Source organism: Nycticebus coucang, chromosome 9 (genome assembly GCF_027406575.1).
Source record: "Nycticebus coucang isolate mNycCou1 chromosome 9, mNycCou1.pri, whole genome shotgun sequence".
Lineage (NCBI taxonomy): Eukaryota > Metazoa > Chordata > Mammalia > Primates > Lorisidae > Nycticebus > Nycticebus coucang.
The window spans coordinates 21721990-21748092 of NC_069788.1; the positions used below are offsets into that span (position 1 = coordinate 21721990).

Consider the following 26103-nt stretch of genomic DNA (forward strand, 5'->3'; position numbering starts at 1 on the left):
TGACTTAACCATCAGTTATGATGAACTCCTGATGTTATTTAATCAAATTCTAGGCCAATAATAAAAAGAGAACATCAATAAAAATTAACCATACAAAGAATAATGAAAGGAAATTTATACCTGTGCACCCCTAGCCCCAGCCAGTAATCCTCTTTGCTGACCTGAACCTGACATGCAAGCCTTAGTCCTAAAGTCACCTTCTCAGGGAATGCTTCCCAGACACCTGCATCTAAATTTGGTCCTTTTTTTATACTGTCTTGAGACATCTGCACCTTTCCTTATAGCCTTTATCAACATTTGCAATTAGATGTGATCTGAGCACACCACAACCTCACTAGCTGGTTGAGCTAATACAGAGAATCAGATTGTCAAATAGGATCTATTCACCAGGGATTGTACTGAGCATGAAGCTAAGAAGTTCAAGGGTTCAGGAAATCCAGAGGCTTGTGTGAAAGATACGGCACTCTGAGTAACAGAGATGCCTTACGGTCTTTCTTTCTCATAACAGACATGCATGTCAATGTCAGATGATCAGCGATGTCTCTAGGTGAAGGCCTCAGGGTCCCTTTAAATGATGCAGTGTCTTAATTTTTTATATGCTGTGGACCTAATCGTGGTCCCCTAGGAGCTCATACATTGACATTCTATCCTCCAATGTATGATGTTTGAGAGTGAGGCCTTTGGAAGATAATTAGGTGCAGAGGAGGTCTTAAGGGTGAGGGATTATTATTGGAATTATCACCCTTATAAGAAAAGATACCAAAGAGGGGTGTGCTGTCTCTTTTAGCCATGTGAAGGCACAGCAAGAGAGTATTACCTGCAAGCCAGGAGGAGAGTCCTCACCCAAATCCAATCATGCCAGCACCCCTATCTCAGACTACCAGCCTCCGGAACTGTGAGAAAATAAATTCTGCTGAGTCACCTAGTCTGTGGAATTTTGTCATAGCAGCTCAGGGAGACCAATACATAACCCAGAGAGCTGTCCAAGTTACATGTATCATCCACGCCTTACACACCTTCTGGATTTCTTTACTACAAGGAATCTTTTAGCAAGGGCATCCTGCCTAGTATTTTTAATATAGAGAATTCCTTTCTCCTAACAAACAGGTATCATGTGTCTGCATAACTGGACATCCAGTAGACATGAAAATTAAATAGAAGTTTCTGTCACTTTCTTTTTGCCCAGAGCAACACCCGTATGCTTACTGCTACAAAGGGCAAGAAGGGGTCCCAGGCAGGCTGCTTTAATACTTTCTTGCCTGCTGTGACCTAGAGGAGGACAGGGACTATGTCCATTTTGATCATCACTGTTTCTCTAGCATTTTCCAAATTGCCTACCACAGAACTAATGAAAGAGTGAGTGAACTAATGATGCTTATTACCTGCTGTGTAAAAGTGTAACTTCAATTTGTTTGTTCTAAATACGCTCCCCTGAAACCCTAAGAAGTATCCTCTCCTTCTAGCACTTCGTGATTGAAATCATCATTGCAATGGCTGTCCTATATTTTCTAATGAAGTAAACAATTAGTTTAATTTTATGTATCCTCAGCTATTTTCCTTGCTAAAATTTATGTGCTGGGAGATATAGGGTAATTGAAAAAAAGAACACAGGCTGGGCCGCCTCTAGCTAGCAATTTTTCTATGTCATGTTGTGATAAGTTTGGTTTTAATATTGCTTTGGGTTCTGTGACTCACATTTTAAAAAAAATTATGAAAGTACTCTGCTTTCAAAAAACTTGTCAAATGTTATGTTAAGAGTTTGTCAGCACATAGAAATGTCTCCCCAAAGAACCACTGAATTTTATACCAATAAGTGTTTCAAGGGCAGATAGGTGAAGTGTCCTATAAATTTGAAAATTCAGCATAAGTTTCTGTAGAGGCCAGAAAGGTCAAATTTATAATTAATGAATCCTACCTGTATGGGCCATGTGGTAGCATTAACCAGATGGAGTGTTCCCAGGGGTAATTGAAGGGAGCTCAAAGAAGGGGCCCTTTCAACTAAGGATGGTGAAACAGCCAGAGGCCAGTAAGAGCAGGCAGTCTTTAAACAAACTCCTGCTGGAAGGGAAGGTCAGGAGGCCTACCAAGGAACCTGTGAATGCAGCCACCATGGAAGAGGGGCCATCTTCCAGGGGCCACTGTCAAATCCCAGTGTGGCAGACAACAGCAGCTATGACACTAGGGGTAAAGATTCTCACCTTTCTCTCTTCCTTCCCTCTGATTTCTTGTCAGTGCCTCCTCTTCACCTAATTGAGGAGAAAACCAGGTGTCAAGAGAGCCTGAGAGATGCAGACTCCAGAGGTGGATTTTCTGGGGCACAGAATATAGCTCAAAGTGACCATCAGGGACCCCCCTCCCCTCCCAAATGTCACGGTTATATGAATATTAAGGGCCATAGTTTGAAATTAAGTTAGAAGGCAAATTAAAAATTTGGAAAACCTCTTCTTTGGTCATCTGCATCCTAGAAGTATTTTTACATATATGGTAATTTGTCAGGTTTTGGATGTCCTATCACCTATTTTTGGAGGGAGAGGAATCATTCAAGTCGTGACTTCCTAATCTTACATTGTTTCTTAAAAAAGTTGTTGAGCAGCTAACTTTATAGTAGTATATAGTATAAAAATGTGTAAATGTTTGATTTAATCCTCATACAGGGATGTGAACTAGATTCTAGTCTCATCATCCCCATTCAGTACATCAGGACACCAAGATCCAAAGTGGTGAAATAGCTTTCCCCAATTCACATAGACCATAGGTGGTAAAGCCGCCTCTGAACCACGCTCTTGGACTTCAGTGTCTATGTTCTCTGTCACGGTTCCTTTCACAGCATGCCCCCCTCTTTAATGAGGGACTTGCTGCATGACCATGATTTTAAGCATGTGTAAGTTTTAGTTACCCTGTCAACAGATCAGAGAGTGATTTTTTTTTCCAACTCTCTTAACTGCATTCACTTACTTGTAAGACCTTCAGAGAAGATGCATTTCCACTCCAAATTAAACCAACTACAAAAACTAATCAAGATGTTGGTGTAAGTACACTTAGGTTGGGGTGCTATTTGTCAGAGCTCAAGATTTAGAGGTGTATTAGAGGATTAAGTGTGATTAGATGCAGAATTATGATAGCAATTTATATGAGCAAATCTAGCACTTAGACTGTCAATCCTAAAGACTCAGAACATGTTTTCCCTATGGAAATAGTATTTTAAATTGATAATTCATTTCTCTTCATAAGAGAGAAACTGTGCACATTGTCAGAGGACAATTATTTGATAAATATAAATTGTCAAGACTGCAAAGACATTTTATAAAACTACCTTTTTCATAAATGATTTCTATTTTCAGACAGTAATGTAGATCTTTTTCTATATGCTTTTCTCTAATGGAATAATTTACCCCTTGATTTCAACGAAAGTAAGCCAAATAGTTAAGATTTAATTTAATGTGTAAAAAAGATGAGTCTTTTGGAAAATTTTCCAGATGAAAACTGTGAAATGATGGATTTAAAAAATCTATAGTATAATAAACTCAAGATGGCTAAGATTAATGTTCTACTAGTATTTTTAAAATATGTAATAGATATTTTTTAGGAAATTTAGATTTCCAGTAAATATCTATCTATCTGTATCTATCTATCTATCAGATAGATACAGATAGATAGATAGATATAGCAGGCTTTGTGCATAGTCTATTAACAACTGATTTGGACCACATCATACTATGATCTAAAACTAAGAAATGATATAACATATAATTAATAAAACTTAAAACCTTCTTACTATTTATTTTATACAGAATTTCCAAAGTTGCTTAAATTTCCTGATGAATTTGAAAGTGGAAATTCTAAAATATACATCTTCTAGTGTTCTAGTTCTAGTGCAAAGTAGAAGTCAGTGCTTTCAATGTATGTTGACTCAACAAGATAAATAAAAATAGATGCATAAGCTGTACCAGATTCTGGGCTTTATTAACGGTAAACACAGGGCTTGATGCTCTTAAACTGCTCTTGGAACTTTTTTTTTTATTAAATCATAGCTGTGTACATTAATGTGATCATGGGGCACCATACCCTGGTTTTATAGACCGTTTGACACATTTCCATCACACTGGTTAACATAGCCTTCCTGGTATTTTCCTAGTTATTGTTCTAAGACATTTACATCCACATTTACTAAGTTTCACATATACCCTGGTAAGATGCACCGCAGGTGTAATCTCACTAATCCCCCTCCCTCTGCCCACTTCCCCCCTCCCTCCCTTCCCTTTCCCCCTTCCCCCTATTCTTGGGTTATAACTGGGTTATAGCTTTCATATGAAAGCCATAAATTAGTTTCATAGTAGGGCTGAGTACATTGGGTACTTTTTCTTCCATTCTTGAGATACTTTACTTAGAAGAATATGTTCCTGCTCTTTGAACTTTGAAAGTCATGCATCTCTTGTATTATTAAAATAAGAAAAGAAAATGTTTACTAAGGGCACTAAATTTTTTTGTTTCATTGAATTGAGAAATGATCGATAGTAAACATTTCTATGTGATTTAACTTGGATTAAATTAAATTAACTTGGATTAAATTATTTCGGAGCATGTTATTTCAGGCACTACTTCTTCATTACACGACTCACGTTCATGTTTTACTGGTCCCTGGTTTCTCAGTTTTAATTTTGTAATCTCCAGATTTTGTAGTAGCTACACATTTTTGAAAACTGTAAATTTGAATAACCTTTACTTCCACTACAGAATCATCCTACACATACGTAAGTATTCAGGAGACAAACTGCTTACCATAGGGAGGCAATAATTCACCAATGTTTCCCAACATTCAGGGAAAGCAATTCTGCAAAACCATTTTGAAGCAATTACACCATTGACGAGTATAATTATTAATTGAAATTGTTTTGCTTTTCATATGTATCACATTCTGACAGAACTAACCTATATTAAGACAACATTCTGGTAGGAATATTATATTTCTGACTTTGGTCATGCAGAACACTATTATCTTTAGCCATCATATAAATTCTACCCAATTTCTCAATCTAGAGAACACTTCTTTAAATGAAAATATATAAAGAATAGCAGTGATGGCTTGGCGCCTGTAGCTCAGTGAGTAAGGCACCAGCCACATACACTGAGGCTGGAGGATTCGAACCCGGCCTGGGTCAGCTAAACAACAATGACAACTGGTACCTGTCGTCCCAGCACCTTGGGAGGCTGAAGCAAAAGAATCCCTTAAGCCCAAGAATTTGAAGTTGCTGTGAGCTGTGACGCCACATCAATCTATCCAGGGCACATAGTGAGACTCTGTCTGAAAAAAAGAAAAAAGGAATAGCGATGACATATTGCAAAAAAAAGCTTATTCAGAACAAATTTTATTTAAATAATTTTATCCTATCTTGACTGTTATTGGTGTATACAAAGGCTACTGACTTGTGGACATTGATTTTATATCCTGAAGCATTACTGTATTTTTTGATAACTTCTAGGAGTCTTGTGGTTCAGTCTTTGGGGTTCTCTAAGTTTAAGATCATGTCGTCAGCAAAGAGGGAGACTTTGACCTCCTCTGCTCCCATTTGGATTCCCTTTATTTCCTTGTCTTGCCTAATTGTATTGGCTAGAACTTCCAGCACTACGTTGAATAGTAAAGGTGACAGAGGACAACCTTGTCTGGTTCCAGTTCTAAGAGGAAAAGCTTTGAGTTTTACTCCATTCAGTAAAATATTGGCTGTGGGTTTGTCATAGATAGCTTCAATCAGTTTTAGAAATGTGCCACCTATGCCTATACTCTTCAGTGTTCTAATTAGAAAAGGATGCTGGATTTTATCAAATGCTTTTTCTGCATCTATTGAGAGGATCATGTGATCTTTATTTTTGCCTCTGTTAATATGGTGGATAACGTTTATGGACTTGCGTATGTTAAACCAGCTTTGCAACACCAATAACAGTCAAGATGAGAAGCTAATTAAGGACACAACTCCCTTCACCATAGTTTCAAAGAAAATGAAATACCTAGGAATATACCTAACGAAGGAGGTGAAGGACCTCTATAAAGAAAACTATGAAATCCTCAGAAAGGAAATAGCAGAGGATATTAACAAATGGAAGAACATACCATGCTCATGGACGGGAAGAATCAACATTGTTAAAATGTCTATACTTCCCAAAGCAATCTACCTATTCAATGCCATTCCTATCAAAATACCAACATCGTACTTTCAAGATTTGGAAAAAATGATTCTGCGTTTTGTATGGAACCGGAAAAAACCCCATATAGCTAAGGCAGTTCTTTGTAACAAAAATAAAGCTGGAGGCATCAGCATACCAGATTTTAGTCTGTACTACAAAGCCATAGTGCTCAAGACAGCATGGTACTGGCACAAAAACAGAGACATAGACACTTGGAATCGAATTGAAAACCAAGAAATGAAACTAACATCTTACAACCACCTAATCTTTGATAAACCAAACAAGAACATACCTTGGGGGAAAGACTCCCTATTCAATAAATGGTGTTGGGAGAACTGAATGTCTACATGTAAAAGACTGAAACTGGACCCACACCTTTCCCCACTCACAAAAATGGATTCAAGATGGATAAAGGACTTAAATTTAAGGCATGGAACAATAAAAATCCTCAAAGAAAGCATAGGAAAAAAACTGGAAGATATTGGCCTGGGGAAAGACTTCATGAAGAAGACTGCCATGGCAATTGCAACAACAAAAAAAATAAACAAAATGGGACTTCATTAAACTGAAAAGCTTCCGTACAGCTAAGGAGACAATAACCAAAGCAAAGAGACAACCTACACAATGGGAAAGGATATTTGCATATTTTCAATCAGACAAAAGCTTGATAACTAGGATCTATAGAGAACTCAAATTAATCCACATGAAAAAAGCCAACAATCCCATATGTCAATGGACAAGAGACATGAATAGAACTTTCTCTAAAGATGACAGACGAATGGCTAACAATCACATGAAAAAATGTTCCTCATCTCTATATATTAGAGAAATGCAAATCAAAACAACCCTGAGATATCATCTAACCCCAGTGAGAATGGCCCACATCACAAAATCTCAAAACTGCAGATGCTGGCGTGGATGTGGAGAGAAGGGAACACTTTTACACTGCTGGTGGGACTGCAAACTAGTACAACCTTTCTGGAAGGAAGTATGGAGAAACCTCAAAGCACTCAAGCTAGACCTCCCATTTGATCCTGCAATCCCATTACTGGGCATCTACCCAGAAGGAAAAAAATCCTTTTATCATAAGGACACTTGTACTAGACTGTTTATGGCAGCTCAATTTACCATTGCCAAAATGTGGAAACAGCCTAAATGCCCACCAACCCAGGAATGGATTAACAAGCTGTGGTATATGTATGCCATGGAATACTATTCAGCCATTAAAACAAATGGAGACTTTACATCCTTCATATTAACCTGGATGGAAGTGGAAGACATTATTCTTAGTAAAGCATCACAAGAATGGAGAAGCATGAATCCTATGTACTCAATTTTGATATGAGGACAATTAATGACAATTAAGGTTATGGGGGGGAAGCAGAAAGAGGGACGGAGGGAGGGGGGTGGGGCCTTGGTGTGTGTCACACTTTATGGGGGCAAGACATGATTGCAAGAGGGACTTTACCTAACAATTGCAATCAGTGTAACCTGGCTTATTGTATCCTCAATGAATCCCCAGCAATAAAAAAAATAATAATTTTATCCTAATATCAACAATTATATACAAATCTTGTGTAGGATTTTAATATATAATAAAATCCTAATTTCTCCTCCTTAAAGATCTGGTGTAAACCCTTAGTAAGAGGTGAAGGATGTCTGTCAAGTGGTTCTAATCCTACATTCTCAGCCTGATAGACGTGCTAGTCCATTCTCATGGCTCCTTGTTCCTAATTGCAGGCTTAGAATCTCCCTCAACTCAGTAATCCAGCAATGAGTGCCTATCAGTTAGAATTGATTTAGCACCACGTCTTTCATGATTTAGCACATTTTCTTATGTTATCCTAGGCTTTGTGCCAGACACTAGAGATAAAATAATAGTGAAAAACAAACAAACAAAGAAACCCAAATAGGAATGGTGCCTGTTTTCATAGAGTTGAGCAGCTGGTGGAATGTAGAGTTACAAAACAGATTGCTGATCATAATAGGCTGTCTTAACGATTCTAATAGAAATAATATGGGCTATCATGAGTCTGGAGTAATGAGATACTGATTCTGAGGATGTGAGTAAGAGAGTATTGTTGGTTGGGGTTAAATGTCACAGCTTGGATGGTGAAGGCAGAGTCTGAAAGGGAGAGAGCTTGTCTGTAAAATTGCATTACTCACCTAGTTCACTTAGAAAACTGAATAGTAAAGTGTCTAGTATGGAATAGAAACAGGTTAGCCTGGGGTGTTAATCTGGGGCCACATAAATAAATAAGAAATTTTTGGGATGTTATAAGAAGTTAGATTTAGTAAAAGTAATGGGAAACTATTAAGGAATTTTTAAATATTTTACAAAGAGACTTGAGTTCTGTGGACAATTAATGAGAGAAAAAGAATATGGCAAGGAAAACTACATTCAGAGGTAGAAGCACTGACTGATCCAGGTACAGATAATGGTGTTCTAATATAAGGTCAGTGGTTTTGGGTATGACGGGAAGTCAAGAGATTCGTGAGATATTCAGAGAATGAATTTGACAAGACTCAGTGATCAACTGGATATTTAAAAAGAGAAGGACAGAAAGTTCAAGGATGGTGCTTGCTTTTGGACTTGGGAAACTGGGCAGATGTTGGTATCTTTTCCTGGGATGTGCTATATGGGCTGAAAAACAAATCTGGGGAAAGACTATGAGCTCAGTTTTGGATAGCCGATTTGGAGGTGCCTGTAATTCAGCCAACAAAAGATAGCTAATTGGCAGCGAGAAACATAGATCTAAAGTTTATCAAGAAGAGTTGGTTGAGAACACACGGTGGGGATTTATTCCTAGAGATAGCTACTGAAATCTTTGAAATGAATGAGGTCACTTTGGTTCTGAAGAATAGTTTAAGGAATATGAAACAGAGAAGGAACTCAAATAATGAAAACATTCAAGGAAATCCATGACAGTTTTTGGAATATCTGACACAATGAGCCGACTGTGTCTTTTAACTATATAAATGAAGACATTTTTATCTGGAGTGAGCATGCTAGCAAGTTCAAGCCTTAGACTTCTCCAGGCATCTGTAAAATGTAGACTAGGTTGAAATGAATTCTTACTCTACCAGGAATTCTCTGTCCTTGGTCTCTAATGTGGCACAGTGTGGTTTTAGAGTTACATAAAGATAAAGAGACTGTTCTGGTAGAAAAAAAATATGATACCCACCAATGATAGAAGCAATATGTAGGACATCTAGAACATAGCCAAATGAAATTTATTGTTTCTAAGGGTTATAAACAGGGGGAAAAAACATCACAGCAGTAAAATGAGCTTCCACTACTCACCACTCTGGCAACCTGCAGAGGGACTGCGGAAGGAGTCCCTTCCGTACAAAGAGAGATGGAAAGACTCAGTTTGCCAATAAACCTTTCATGTTCAACTCAAATCCTTGATCTTAGAAGTATCATGTTACCTTTTGCATGCTCTCCACATTTTAGGTCCTTGGTACCTGTCCATTCGCATTCAACATTTTTCAAGTAGAACAGGACAAGTCTCCACTAATATCCTATGTCCATTAATAACACAACACAGCCACCCACTTTCTACATATTAAATAAAGCAGTTCTCAAACTTGAGCAAATATAAGAATCATTTTGGCAGATTCTTATGTTCTCTTCTGTGTGTGGAATACATTTTAGCAAATATAAGAATCATTTTGGAAGGTTATTTTAAAAAGCCTACTTTCTGATTTAAGATGTCTTGGTAAGGCCTAGGTTTTCATATTGTTTAAATAGCACCCCAGTAGATTCTTCAAAAGAACTATTGTTAAAAACCACAGCCATTGTAAATACAAGGTGTCCCGAATGTCATCCATAAATTCACCATATGTAGGGAAAAATGGGAAATTATAGGTAAATGTACCTATATTTATAAAATATTCATTGCAAAATTTTACAGAGAGGTGGTCAACCTGTAGAGAATATTTTGTAAATATTTTTTAAATATTTTTTAAAATATTCCCCCTTTTTCCTATGTATGGCTACTGCATGGGTGACATTTGGGACACCGTAGTAGTTTGACTTAGGTAGTTGCTGAACTAACTAAGCTTTCAGATTTCTCCTACTTCAGAGGTTTTTAAAATGTAGCCTGTGCACCACCCCTGTCAGAATCCACTGGGGTGCTATTTAAACAATATGAAAACCTAGGCGCTACCAAGACATCTTAAATCAGAAAGTCCATATTTAGGCCTTTGAAAATAACCTTCCAAAATGATTCTTATATTTGCTAAAATGTATTCCACACACAGAAGAGACCATAAGAATCTGCCAGCAAATGATAGCCTTCTGCATAAATGGATTGTATAAATCTGTAAGATACAATTTTACGTTAATACAGTTAGGAATACAAATGTGACTGTCAGAAAGTAGCAAGGGCAAACGTTATTCCTGACAGCAATCATGGATTGGTTTAAACCTCTAATTAGTTTGTTTTTCATTAATCCTAAATTGATTTTCTGGAATTAAACTCTTCCCAAGATCCCAATTTTTTTTAAGCCAACAATCTGCTCAAAATTGCCCAAAAAGAATTTCTGTTCTATAGCCTCAAGCCCCGTCAAACCCATCCTTTGTCTAATATTCTTCATCTTCTATAAAATACCTCCATTCACCCATTGCTCAAGCCAAAAATCTATATTTCAATCCATGTTTCTCTATTTTTTTCCACCTTTCATATAAAGTCCATCAGAATGTCTTGCTAGTTAACACTTAACAAAGTTATCTTCAGCTTTCTATCCCCAGTGGGGCTTGATATGAGCCATCATAATCTCTTGACTAGAATCCTATAAAAAAATTTTAATGGCTTCCATTCTTAACCTCCAGTAATCCATTCTTTCTCAACAATGGTTTTCATCCTTCTCAGATATAAATCAGGTATCACTCAAATGCTTACAGATCTTCAGTCTTCTCAATAGTTTGAAAAAGCTGACCAAAAGCCATAAACTCTTTGCACAGCAAACCAGGCTTTTGCTACCCTCTCCATTAACTCTCTACTGGCCGAGCCATGTGACTGTGTGTATATTGAGAGCAAGTTTCTGGATACTGTTTGTCTTGGCTTTAATAATTTCTAGCTTGAACAAGTTAGTGAACTTTCCTGTGCCTTACCTGAAAATCAAAGATAAATGTTCAGAGTGTATGTGTCAGTACTTGTTTTTTTATTGTTGATTCCCATTTGTTCATTCTCCAGGACCTTGACACCTGCTCTTTCCTTTGACTCAGACTATTCATTTTCTGCTCTTGGCTTGGCCGTTTCATTTTTGTCAGGCGGAAGTCATCATTAGACATACTGTCCCTCATCTGTCTGCTTATTTCCCTCAAATACCTTCACATAAACAATTATCAGGTTCATTTGCCCATTTTCTTGTATTTTTTCACCTAAGTTCTAGAACGGTGAAAACTTTGCTTTCACTGACATTGAAAACAGTGTCTATCTATAAATATGAATCAAGTTGACTGTTGCATCCTATTTGGACTGTGGACCTCATTTAAACTCAGAAAGAACAGCACCCTTAAGTTAAGAGTCAATAAAACGAGTTACTAAAAACCCCCATAATGTTAATGTTGTTTGTAGATGTTTCTGTATCCAGCATAAAAACACAGAATGAGAAGATATGTATCAAGTCCAGAATTTGGGGTATGTCTCGGATTTCTCCTCGAATTCCTAATTCCATTTTATTAATCTTGTCTGCAAACCAAATTCTGAATTCGACTTCTGACATCTCAGCCAGTTGTTTATGAATGAGATCTTCAATCACATCTGCCGTATCTTTTCTTGGGGGGGTTGATCTATTCTGGTTATTCATGTTACCAGAGTTTTTCCGCTGATTCCGCCCCATGGTTTACTCCCTTTCGTTTTTCCCCTGGGGTTTTATCGAGGGCCCGTACAGTGTTGTGGCCTGAGAAACTGGGGCCCTGTCTGGTGTGGTGGAGCAAAGTGGTTCTGTCTTGTTTTCAGCTGGTTTCTGTTCGATCCTATTGCAACTTCTACTCTGGCTTGAAGTCTCAGCTGAATCGCGAGGAAGTCTGCCAGGCCCCCGTAGACTGCCGCTATCTAGCAGGAGGAGATGGGGCCTGACATCTTTGAGTGTTTGATGCAGGTGATGGGAAGGAGGTGTTCACTCAGGCTTAGCCCCGTCCCTGATGGATGCTTTTGTTTGCGTCCTTGTGATCACAACTTGCCTCAGCGGTGTTGATGTGCGTTCTTCAACCTTCTCTCTTGGTGAGGCTCAAGTCCACCAGGATACTTACTAAATTCCTGTCCCTTAACTCTCCTTCTGGACGGGAGCCTTTGTTGAAAGCTGGCTTCAGTCCGCCATCTTGTCTCCCCTCTCTCCTGGGGTATGTCTCGGGAAAGAGAGGGAGAAGAATAGAAAATGATGATAGGGAGACGCTGAGCTCCAGTATTTTGTTTTGTTTCCTTAAGCTACGATACATTTGACAATATTTTGAAGAAGAGAAGCTTCTTCTCTTTAAAACTTTTTTATTTAAATTACTCATTAAAACCGGGGCGGCACCTGTGGCTCAAGGAGTAGGGTGCCGGTCCCATATGCCGGAGGTGACAGGTTCAAACCTAGCTCCGGCCAAAAACCAAAAAAAAAAAAAAAAAAATTACTCATTAAAACCGAATGAAAAAACCCTTCTCTAAATTCCATACTCTCTTATGCCCTTCTTTTTCTTCGCCTGAACATTTATTTCTCTGAGATCATTTGTATGAATAAAATAATTTTATACATTTTACAAATTAAATACCACCTGCCTTCCAGAAGGGAAAGCTTTCTGAGTTGTTAAAATGTGATAAGTTATTATAACTAAAATAAACATCTTTCAAAGAAAGAAAAATATTGGGAAAGATTAACTGGGGAAGAGAGACATTAAAGTATTATAATTAATTCAATTCCGTACTGAACTTACTACTAAGGATAATATAGATTTTCCAAAACCTTTTGAGGTTTAATAAAGTAATTCCTAGTAACATATATACAAAATGTGCATTTCCTTTTTTTTTTTTTAAATATGGAACGCTTCACGAATTTGCATGTCATCCTTGTGCAGGGGGTCATGCTAATCTCTGTATCATTCCAATTTTAGTATACATGTTGCCGAAGCAAGCACAACAAATGTGCATTTTCTTTGAACTAATATTCAGACTTTGGGACATTATTTTAGAATTTAAAAAAAAATGTTGGCCAGGCACAGTAGCTCACACCTGTAATCTCAGCATTCTGGGAGGCCGAGGCAGGTGGATCGCCTGAGCTCAGGAGTTTAAGACCATCCTGAGCAAGAGTGAGACCCCATCTCCACCAACAGAAAAAATAGCCAGACGTTGTGGCAGACACCTGCAGTCCTAAATACTTGGGAGCCCTGAAGCAAAAGGATTGCTTAAGCCCAAGAATTTGAGCTTGCTGTGAGCTATGACACCACAGCACTACCAGGGAGACGAAGTGAGACTCGAAAAAAAGAAAGAAAGGAAAAAAAGAAAGAAAGAAAGAAGAAAAAATGCCAAAGTAACAAGGCAAAATATTATTAGAGAGAGACAAGACTGAGTGGAGTATTTTTTCAAGCTTTTTTTTTTTTTGTCACGTTTAAGCTCCAGAAGCCCATTTTACTCTTCTAAACTTACCAGGTTCTGGAGGAATAGCTTACAATAACCAAACAGTGCAGTGCCCAGTGTAAACTGGTGCTTTTAGGATTTTCTCTGTGATTCAAGCCTCTTGAGATGGGGGTGGGGTGGACAATGTTCTAAAAAGTTTAATACCTTTAATCTGTGAAAGTTGTCAATCAAAATACAGAGCACTGCACAAACAGCCTTGGGCATATCAGCACCCTAATTACAGAAAGGCTGGCCTGTCACCAATGTTTTAACACTTGATTTATTTCCTGTTCAATTTGTTCAATAGAGCCAGAGTTAATTGGTTTTCCAAATGAGTGTTAAAAATATAAAGATCCAGCTTCATTAAGTGGAGGCTCCGCTTATTATGCACCAATGACTTGTAAGTCTCTGTAAAGGTTAGCAGGGTGAGATTCCAGGGCATCGTACAAAACCACGGCTTTGACTTGGCGCTAATATGGCTAATAACTAACAAGTATCCAAAGCCACAGTGGCTGGTAAAAATAGAGGTTTTGTGAACTAAAAATTTTCCTTAAACCAAATATGTTCGATATTTAAAAACATAGCCTTTTATTTTTCAAATCTAATGTGGTTTTTTTTTCCCCATAAAGAAGTATTTAGATATTTCCTGTAGTGAAAAGAAAAACTCTAATGTACTGGTGTAATGGCTAGCACACTGAGTTGTTTTAATACAGTCCTTAGTATTTCTGTAATTGCCATTCTTCTGTGGCACGGCAATGCATTTAATGTGATATTTTGGCATTATAAGTGACAAATGGAAGACTAAATAAAGAAAGCTAATGTGTATCAGAGCGGTTTGGAACTTCTACATGCACACAAGAAAATCATAAAGTGGTGATTTCAGCTCATCATTTTCCATAAAAGGTAATCTTTCAAAAAACTTGAATGCCATCTTCTGTAATACACTGTCAAATGTAATTCTCAAGAAATTACATCATTTTGCATTACAATCATCTTTTGGGGGGGGAACATTTACATTCTTGGTAGAAAAATAAAATAAGAGAAATTCAATTGTTTGCAGGGAAATTGTCCTAAAAAGCTTCCTATTATCCACCAGTATAGATTTCATACTTCTGTGCCTCTACTTAATGTTTTGGCATGTTTGGTACCTGACAAAAATATCACCCAGAAAATTGTCTTAAATAGACGCACCAAAATTGAAATCTACTAACTTGTAGTTACCGTGTATCATGTAAAAAGTGTGTACTTTAAATTAGGACAACATCCATACGTGTTCTGCACACAAAAATATTAGTATAAAAAGATTCATGTGGGAGGGTTCTAAATGTCCCCTCAAATGAATATGGGATTAGTTTTTTTCATTACATAACATCATGGCATCCTGCATTTTAGTAGATTTATTCCTTAAGAATAAACTAGCCTTTGGGAAACTGGATTTTGAAAAAAGCAACACTCTTGTATCAGTTCCCTAGGACTATGGGAGTAAAGTACCACAAACTGGGTGCCTCAAAACAACAGAAATTAATGTTTTTTCCCCCCACTTCTGGAGGCTAGATGTTGGAAATCAAGACATTAAGCAGGGCCATGCCTGCCCCGAGACTCTGGGTGAAATCTTTCCAGGACTCTCCTTGGCCTTGGCTTCTGGCCTTGGCCATTAACCTTGCCTTTCTTGGCTTACAGCTGCATCGCTGTTGACTTGTTTTCTCCCCGTGGGTCTCTCTTCACATGGCTGTCTTCTCACTTCTTATAAAGACACCAGCCCTATTGCATTAGCATCCACCCTAAGGACCCCACCCTAACTTGTTGCATCCACAAAGACTCTGATTGCTAAAAAGGTCACATCCACAGGCTTGAGGGCTTAGTACTTAGACAAATTTTAGGGGTAGAGGGACACATATTATGGAGGGACACAATTTCATCAATAACTGTTTCATGGAAGTATTTTATACAATGTAAGCTTTATGTCTCATCATTTAATTGAAATATAGTTGTGGCTTTAGCAAATTATAAGAAGCCCAAGAGATACATTATTTCTTCTCAGAGCAGTGTGACTTTAGATTTGGGAGAGTGAGGTTTTGCTCAGTAAGGAAATGTTAGTATTTACAAGAGCTCTGTCATGCTGAGCAGCACAGTTGAAAATCCTTCCTATAATGAAATACTGTGTTTTTTTTTTTTATTCTGATCTAATATAAACAAACATAATATTAGCACATGTTTTAAACATATATACATCAGGGTTTCTCAATGTACTGGTTATTATCAACATATAGTTTTGTAGTGAGTATCCAGAGACAAGTTATGTGAAGCCTTGTCAACCATAAAGAAGACCTCCAAAGTGAAAGCAGAGTCCCGGACTCGTTTACTTGGTTTAGTAAATCAATTCCTCATTTTCTATAATAAGCAAGAACAAAATAATTTTTCCTCAATAATTACTTCAGGAATAGAAGCGTTCGTAGAAGTCATTTCTCCATGGTACCGAGGTCATGGAATTAACACTCTGGGGACAGTTACTTTTCTTCTCCTTTGTCACCAGTGATCCCAGTGATAATCCTCACCAGCCTCTTATAAACGCAGCATAAGTCACCAGGTCATTGTAAATGGATGAGTAGATGGACAAGAACACATTACTTTTGCTTAAACGATAAATTAAGTTGTATACCTAGTACTTATGGGAAAATCATAGCACTCGAAATAATCAAAACATTATTACAGCAGCTCCCCTCTCCCTTCTTGTCTATGTTTTTGCTTTTCTAAGGTTTCAGTTCCTTGGTGTCAACCATTGTCGGAAAATATTAAACGGAAAATTTGAGAAATAAATAATTCGTGAGTTTTATATTGCATGCCATTCTGAGTAGCATAATGAAATCTAGTGTCATTCTGCTGTGCTCTGCTTGGGAGGGGAATCGTCTCTTTGTCCACATCTATGTTGTACATTCCACCCGTTTATTACTGTAAAGGAAAAGAAAACATAGTCCATTCTGCCTGTGTTGTCATTATTTTGTAACAATACTGTACAAAAACTATAGAGCATTTACATTGTATTGGATATTGTAAGTAATCTAGAAATGATTTAAAGATAGGAGAGGATTGTCTTAAGTCATATGCAAACACTACACCTTTTTATCAATATATAAGAGACTTGAGCATCTATGGATTTAGGAATCCAAAAAGGGTCCTTAAACCACTGATACTGAGGAATGGTTATATGTGTAGGGGTAGGTATCATCCATGGCTTCAGGGATCTACTAGGAGTCTTGGAACATATTTCCAACAGGTAAGAGGGAACTTTTTAGTTTCATTGTGTTATCACCCATCCCTCATCACATTCACTTGAACCCAAACAAACCCATGTAATTATAAATTTTAGTTAAAGCAAAACCATATTAACATCATGCATTTGATAATTTTTAATATTGCTAATTCACTCATGGACTGGATTGTGTCCAGTCATTTTAATTTCAAACATAGTGGATTGACAAATTGTACTAAAATAGAAGGCAACAGCAGCTCAATGTTCTGAAGCCTGTTGCATAAGTAGACCACTGTTTCAACCTGAAGAATCCATTTGACATCTCTTTGCCACAGGGTTCAAAGAATCATAGAATTGAATCCATTGAATCATACTTAAAAGTCAGCTAGAGTAAATTTTCAGCCAGAGCTCCATGAAGAAATGAATAGATTTGTTGTTTCTTTATCTTGGAGTTCAACCAAACTAAGTGCAGGACTAAAACGCCTTTATTACTGACATGAGGGTGGAAGTGGGACTGGGGGGGTCCATCCAATTCTGAATTCAGGGCTGGGCATGGTGGCTCATGTCTGTAATCCTAGCACTCTGGGAGGCCTAGGCAGGTGGTTTGCCTGATCTCACAGGTTCAAGACCAACCTGAGCAAGAGCAAGACTCCATCTCTAAAAATAGCTGGGCATTGTGGCAGGCACCTATAGTCCCAGCTACTTGGGAGGCTGAAAAAATTGCTTGAGCCCAAGTGTTTGAGGTTTTTGTGAGCTGTGATGCCACAGAACTCTACCAAGGGTGACAAGTGAGACTCTGTCTCAAAAAAAAAAAAAAAAAAAGCAATAATGAAGGCAAAGTGCCTAGTGTGTGTCATAGCATGGGGAGATCACCAGTGAAGAGATAAATCCTCCTTTGTTACAGTTAACTACTACCTCGTTCATACCAGAAAATGAGTTAATTTCATTTAACTCTTACGAGATTTGACTACATTGCTATAGATAAAGTAAAAATTCTGCCAGGAGCTAAATGACCAGAGTGGTAGCAAAAGATTAGGAAAGTTTTGCCTCATAATAGGCTTCATTTTATCGAGATGGAGAACTTGACCAAAAGGCTGCAAAGTGCTTTATATCTGCCTCTCTGTGCATAGAATCAGCAGCCAAACAATACTTCACAGTGCTACTCCGCGGCATAGCAGAGAGCTGGCACCCAAACCCTTCCCTTTCTGTTTCCTATGTCCACAAAAACTCCCAGCATGTAGGGGCGCCTAGTGGGGTGGTTCTTTGACATAAGGATGTACTATTCCATAGGTTCATTGTCATCCATATCTATCATCTTCTCTAATTATTTCATGTTTGTCCATTTTGGGTTTACTAGGCAAGTTTGCCCTCTACAGCCTTGTTGCACAATACGTCAAGCTTGAAGCAGCAGCAGTGAAGGTTTGTTAGACATCCACAATCTCAACAATCTCAGGCTAGAGACCTACTGTATCAGAATATATATATATAATATATAAAATATATAAAATATATTTATAAAAATAAAATATATTTTGAGACAGAGTCTAACTTTGTTTCCCCCGAGTAGAGTGCAGTATGCATCAAAGCTCACAGCAACCTCAAACTCAAACAGAGCAATCCTCTTGCCTCGGCCTCCCAAGTAGCTGGGACTACAGGCACCCGCCACAACGCCCAACTATTTTTAGTAGAGATGGGTCTCACTCTTGTTCAGGCTGGTCTCCAACTCATGAGCTCAGGCGATCCACCCAGAGTACTAGGATTATAGATGTGAGCCACTTAACCTGGCCATAGAATCTGTATTTTAACAATAATCTCAAGAGATTCCCATGCACACTGAACTGTCAGAAACACTGTTCTACAACTCCGATTAGATTTCCCACAATGTTAAGCCTTTTCCCCTGGCCTGCAGTGCAGATTTTAACTTAGTCATTATTGTTTGGGTTTCCTTGTGGGAACTTTCTAATCCCAGCATTTTCCTTTCCATCGTGTCGTCATCCTCCCTCCTCTACTCCGTTACTTCCTTACCGGATAGTGATGCTTTTTGTTTTCTCTATAATTTTTCTGCAACTTTCTCATCATAGACGTCATGCCTCCTTTGTTGATAATAATAACTTAATAAATTTTCTTCAGGATCTACTATTTGTAAAAATCTATTGCCTCTAAACATTTTAGTTGCTATTCTCTTTTAGATAGCAAAACTCCCCCCAGAGGCCCAACATTTCTTGTGTGTGATAAATTCCCGTACAGAGATCCGGTGCTAAGTCATAGCGTTTGTCAATAGACCAGAGGATGCACAGCGGAAGTCCTGCTCCGGCTGAGCTTTTGAAATTTCTGGCTGAACCTCAGACTGAGATGCTCAGATCTGCTTCATTTTCAGTTTCTTGTTGACTTCACCAAATATTTCTATTGTCTTCTGGGTTGGTTTTCTTCCCTAAATTTGCTGGTCCTCTGATACTTTGAATTTGTTTGGCACATGAAGGATTTTTATCTGCAGGCTTCCCTCCCCCCCTCTGTAACCATATTTTTTTTTTCTACTTTTATCAAACTCAAATTCTTCTAAAACAAGCTCTCTTAGGTCTATCTATGCCAGTCCTAAACTACTGACAGCAGCTGACTCCTCCTAGACACGTGGTTCCAAGAATGCCTTAATTTACAAATTCTGGCCGATCCCTGACAATGTCCTGGTCTGCCTGGGGTTGTGGCCTCCTTGCAGCAGCAAGCCATTATAATAAGCCTGGTTCCATTTGAATATAGTTTGGTAGTATAATATCAATAATAACGCTAAACACAATATTATCACATCATGGCCAGAAAAAATGGTCTTTTACCTGAGAATTTATTCCTTTAATTGAACCCACCCTAACTTTCTCACCTTGAATCATCATTCTTTTCCTTCTATATGTCATTTTCATAACACAACATTGTCCATTCAATTCTAATTCCTGCATTTGTTCTTAAGTTTGATTTTCTTATCATTTTTATTTCTCTCTGCTTTCTCATTAAATTTTGATTTTCCATATAATTCACATGTATACATTTACTTGTGCACATGATATGTAATGGTACACCCAACACCTTTCACTGGAGCTGTAAATTCTATTTATTACAAACTACGTTAGATTTCAGGAAGCTTCCGAAATAAAATAATAGGTGTCTTCAAGTCACTTCAAATATCAGATTGTAACATGCATGTGAAAAAATATATATGCATAAATATAAAAGGTGAAAATACTCCAAGGCTTGAGGTGCGGATGTGAAATTGTGCTGAGAGCAAGGGTCAGTGTATTAGAAATAAATGTAAATGACCATATCTCAACTCTTAAATTGTAGTTTATTATTCATATTTTTATTTTTGTTTCCATGTAAGGAATTTTATTGCATTACACATATATTTTTTTTGTTTTACAAAGTAGTGATTTACTGTAAATTTTATTTTCTATTGATAATGTTGATTATGTGAAGTATATTACGGATCTTCGTGATGTTACGATTTCCTTAATATGAAATTCAATTGTATTAGACACTAAGTTGTAAAATAGCTAATAGTTGTGCATTTTTTTGCATTATAATGTATAAGGCAGTTATACTATTTCTGTAACTCGCTGTTGACTTTGGGTAAATTATTTAATATTCATGAGCCTCTGTTTCCTCATGGGTGATTAGAAAGATTAAATCAGATGATTCATTTAAAGCTCTTCGTGGAAAGTCTGGCATTTAGGAAGCATCGTCTATAGAGTTTTTTTTTAATTATACATTTATTGATCATATACCATGTGGCAAGAACTCATTCTAGTACTGAGAACTCGAAGAGGTACAGCCAGTATTCATGAGCAGTTCATGGCCTGATAATCTAGAGGATGTAAGATTCCTTAGGTTATTTTAGAGAATGCTGAAATCCAAGTTTGTTTTGATGGTTGGAAAAAAATAAGAGAAGGATCTAAAGATAAGAGGAATTAGCCACTTTGGCTGTAAAAGAATGTAAGTTCTAGCACCGGCATGGTACCCAGCAGTATCAAAGTCGAATAAAAAGCAAATTTATACAGAATCATGGAAGATATATAATTTTTTCCATATGCCATGAAATGAAGATATGAATTGTATTGCTTTTTTCCGAGTAATAATTAAAGACTTTTGATTCAATGGCTGGAGTAAGAAGAGCAACCTGAGTTGTCTATAAAGAAATATCAGATTTGATTATGGGCAAAATGTAAATTTCAAAGGAATAAAAGATAGAGTTTCATGACATTAGGTTATCTGATTTGATAGAGATATAGAAGGCAATGAGAAAAATGGCACATGTTTAATAAAAAAGTTCAAGAATAAAAGAACCAGATTGAGGAAATGATAGGGAAGCCGAGGTGTCAAGAAACACCTTGGCTGTAGATACCCCTTCCCTCTGTACCCCAGAGAACACCCCAGACACCGCTGCAGTGATCTTTACATCATGGTACCTTGTTTTTCTCTATTCACACTTCTAAAAAAGCATAGCTTATATCGTTAAATTCTCAGATAATGTTTTAGACAGTTTTGTTTCTAAAGTTAGTACTTTTTTGCCACATCTTTATTTTCAAGTTTGTAATAAGCAGTATATATTTAATAATCTATTTAAAATCTCTTATGTATGGTAATAATAGTATTCTTTTTGGCATTCATTTTTTGAGATACTATGACACAGCAATATATTTTTCTCTTATGATATTTTACAAAATTTTCTTCACATTATGAATCTTTCTTCACGATGATAAAACTAAAAATATTCAATGAATGGTATCCCTCCCCATGATTTATACAGCTAAATCCTAGTTACAGTATAAAAGATGCTCCGATGTTTATTCATAGCCTTGAAGTGATTGAAAAGAAGAGGTTGTCAGGTAGGGTCTAGATTAAAATGTGTCAAAACAGCCCCATCACGCTTGTCAGATAAGTTTTGAAGTTGACATTTTCCAGGCACAATAGTTTAACCTGACGTTAGTTTGCAAAGCTTAATAAAAAGATTTTGCAAACCACATTAGTTCAGGTATCAATAAAACATTGGCTTTAGGTTTTATTTATTTATTTTTTCATTGATTTGATATCAGCCCAGAAGAAAGCAGGAGTGTGAAGGTCAATGTTTTCTTAAGGTATTTTTTTTTTAGAGACCTGTTTTAATAACTGGCTCAGCCATTAGAATCGCTAAGACTTTGTGGCTTATGCGTAGTAATATCTTTTTGCATGAAAAGTTGCCTAAGTTTCTAGCTAGCCAAATGTCAGAGTCTGTAACTTGGTGTGTAAACTAATTGGTAGCAAACCTCATTAAGAATTCTGGCTGCAGTAATAGCTTTTCTTCGATTGCCACTGCCTTTAATGAGAAGCAGAACAACAGAAGCCACATTACCGCTCTGACAATTTGTTCTGTTGATTTATTATGCTGCCCTGCCACCATCTACATGAAGGGACTACAGAACATTAGTGTGATATTAGTACATTTGACTTCTGCAAATATAGTAAAAAAGAGGCTAGTGCTTCTAAGTCAGACCATTGCCTGGTAGTTTACTTTTTATTTTTACCCCCGGCAGAATCCACTGGCTTCAACTTAAATAAAAAAAGGTATCATTGCAGATAATTTTTGTTTCAATGCTATAAATAACTAGATGCTCCATTTTTTAAACTGATGTTTATGTCAAACTTAATTGAATTTCATTTAATTTTCTTTTTTCCTCACCTCTATTTATTTCAGAGAAGAGGAATTTTGTATGTGGCTTCAATCCATATACATATCAAGAGAGGGGGAAAAAAGAAAATTTGAATTTAATTTTAAGAAACAGCTCAAATGCATAAAATAACAATCTGAATTTTTTTTCACATTCTTACAATCTCTTAGCTCATTTCAAATCCTAAAATGTTCAATTTTCCCTTGAGTTGCAATTACAGTCATTGAAATACAGAAATTTATACTCTACTACAGTGGTTCTCAACCTTCCTAATGCCATGAGCCTTTAATACAGTTCCTGTGGGTCACAACCCACAGGTTGAGAACCGCTGCTCTAAATACAAATCTAACCTAAAATTTAGGTTAGATTTGCATTTCTCATTTATCTTTTTTTTTTTTTTTTTTTTTTGTCAGTTTTATCCTTAAGCAATGCATACTAGAAACATATAACTCTGACAGTGGCTCCTCTGATGTCATTTTACAAAGTTACATTTAGAAGAAAATGGATCATGTCATGAGAGAAAAATCACATTTGCCCTTTGGTCGATACTTCTTCTTAAGCCTAATAGTGAAGCTCATTTTCTTTACACTGACTTTTGGTAATAAACGTTTCTGATGGAACTAGAACTAGAATTCTGGATAGTTTTATGTTTATAATACAACATGTTAAAATCTAATTTTAGATTTTCTCTTATGGCACATTTGCATATTCTAACATCATTATGTGGATCAATTTCTGTATCTTTCTAATGGACGTACGCAGACACTGGGTACTGAGTGCCCCCAGTGGTACTCAGGACCCCGGACTCCTCAGGGTGGCTGCAGGTGGCCTGGACCCCAGCCCTCTGTCCTCGGGGCTCCCAGGGTTCAGAGTGTCAGTCCTGCCTGTGCAGGTGGCGCCATAGTGTTGGGCTCATGCCCCCTTCTTCTGAGCTCAGTGTCTGCTTCCCCAGACTAGGCCTGCAGGGGCCCAGAAGCCAAAGGAACTGCCACCCCAGGACCTGGACTCAGTAGGGTCCAGCCTCAGAGTTGTAAGGTTCCCCCTGGAGTGAGGACAACTGCTTAGCCTCAGAGCACCCTTTCCAGCAGAGGCCGGAGGCCAAGATGGTCGTGGAGGCTGATGATGCTCCTGGGAACTGATTCAAGGAAAAGGAGGCTTTGTGTGCCGGGGGAAGCTCTTAGGACGAGGGGCTTGGGGGATCCCTGCATAACTCTCTTTGGGCTTCAGCTCCCCAAGGCTTGGGCATCAGAACCCTGGGTAGCTACTTGGGAAATTCCTTTGTGAGTGGGTGACCGGGTCTATACAAATGGGTGTACAGGTCACCAGCTGCAAGGGGTTGGGGCAGGGAGTGGCCTGGTGGGTACACAGGTGACGGAATGAAGCCATGTTGATCTCAGGCCTCTTGAAGCTCAGCAAGTCACAGCCACTAGGTCTGTGTCCTGAGAAGTGTGGCTGCCATAGTCAAAGGCTGCCCCCATCTGCTCCAAGTGACAAGGTTTTATCCAAGCAGTGGGGACAGTCCCTGCTTCCTCACCCTGTCAGGATCAAGCTGTGCTTGCCACTGCTCTGTGCCGCCTCTTGTGAGTCTGAAGCAGCCCTCCTCAAGCAGGGGCACCTCAGGAAGAAATTCTGTAATTGTGCCCAGAATTGTGCTCTGATCCCACCCTTTGTGCCATTCCAGAGCAGGCTGGGGACCGGGCAAGACTCTCCAGGGAGGAGTAGCAGCTCTGTGCAGGAGTCTGTCAGGCTCCAGGTCCTCCGGTGTCATCCCGAAACAGGCAGTGTTGGCTCTGGGGCCCGGTGTTTGGAGGAAGGGGCCATGGCTGTGGCCATTGCTGGAGTTTGAGCTGTAACACCACTGGACTGCTGGAGGGTCCTAGGGAGGAAACCATGCTGCTGGCCACCCGCCAGGTCCCCTGACCCCACCCTTTCCTGCCTTAGAGGTACTCAGCACAGGTAAGTCACAGCAGGTCAAATAGAAAAGTCAAAGTCAAACCTCTACCCTCCATTTCTCCTCCCTGGAAGGGGCTCCCAGCCGGGCTCCAGGGCCACCCAGAGTGGGAACATTGGAGAAATCCTGGTGAGATGTGTAGTAGACATGTTCTATAGGTCAGTTTGGCTAGGCTGAAACAGATAGACGCTAATCGAGGTGCCTCCATGAGGTACTTTGCAGGTGTGACTGACCCCTGTTATCAGTGGACTTGGAGTGAAAGAGCTTATCCTAGCAAATGGAGGTGGACGTCCTCTGATAGATCAAAGGCCTTAAGGACAAAAATTGAAGTTTCCCAGAGATGAAGAAATTCTGTAATTGTGCCAGGAAAAAAATTCTACCTTTCTGTATTAAATATGAATCAATTTTATAGATTTAAAATACTAATGATAGTTAACCTCAGACTCTCACATTTTATTCAATACATAAATTTAAAATAGTTTGTATCCTCATATTTATCTGAAATAAAAAATAAAGTAAAATCACTTTAAATAAAGTTTAAGTAAATAAGTTTGCCAGTGGAAACGTTCCTCCTCATGTAAGATTTCCACTGAGTGATGAGATGGTATCTAGTGGGTGAACATTCATGCATTTGCTTTATTTGAACAACTGAAGAGGTATTAAATTTATTCTTCGAATCTCCCCCTAACATGACAGTTGATTTAATATTGTTATCCAGAAAGAGTATTCTGGCTGGAATATTTATGATGCTTTGAGGGTTCTTATTCACAAAATACAATATTTTTACTTTATGGAATATTTTGCAGGCATGTAGTGTATTTTCATTCTGAGGCAAGATTTGATCTAAGTGAAGTTAATGAGTAGATGATAAGCTTGATTTAGCCACTCCACGATATATACATATATCAGAACATCATCTTGTCCATTATAAATGTATATAACTTTTATTTTTTCAGTTATAAAAGTAGCATAATAAAAAACTTAGAACTTGTAGAATCATATTATCATAGCGTCTATAGAAATTATGCTTTCTTTTGAAAGAAAAGAAGGTGTAACAAAACTAGTAATGAGATGACATCAACTTGGGGATTGAATCATAATGATATCATAAGAGGAGTATTTCTGTTGGAGGAAACGAAAACATGAACCAACATATATGCTTATAATTAAGATACATTTTTAAATATGATAATTGTGTTGCTTCATTTGTAACTGTCTAATTACCTCCTATGGAAAGGGCATTCCAGGTAGGCACTGGATTTATGGCAGGGTAAGGCGGTTTCTACTCAAGTCTTTTAGGTGGTGACTGCAGCTGAATTGGTGGAGAAGCTGAAGCAGCTGGAGCTTCCTGGGCCTCTCTCCACCATCACATAGTTGGGGGCTTTGCCACAGGGTCTCTTCTTATGGACTCCTGTGGGATTTTTTAAT

The 26103-nt window shown here is 38.0% G+C and overlaps 1 protein-coding gene and 1 non-coding gene across 3 annotated transcripts in view; one reads left to right on the forward strand and one right to left on the reverse strand.

Moving 5' to 3' along the window:
* Positions 1-26103, forward strand: part of KHDRBS2 (KH RNA binding domain containing, signal transduction associated 2) — a 577858-nt gene that overhangs the window by 444090 nt on the left and 107665 nt on the right. The window lies entirely within an intron of this gene.
* LOC128595084 (U6 spliceosomal RNA) lies at positions 13202-13306 on the reverse strand. The gene has a single exon (XR_008382771.1). It is a non-coding gene; the product is annotated as a U6 spliceosomal RNA (small nuclear RNA).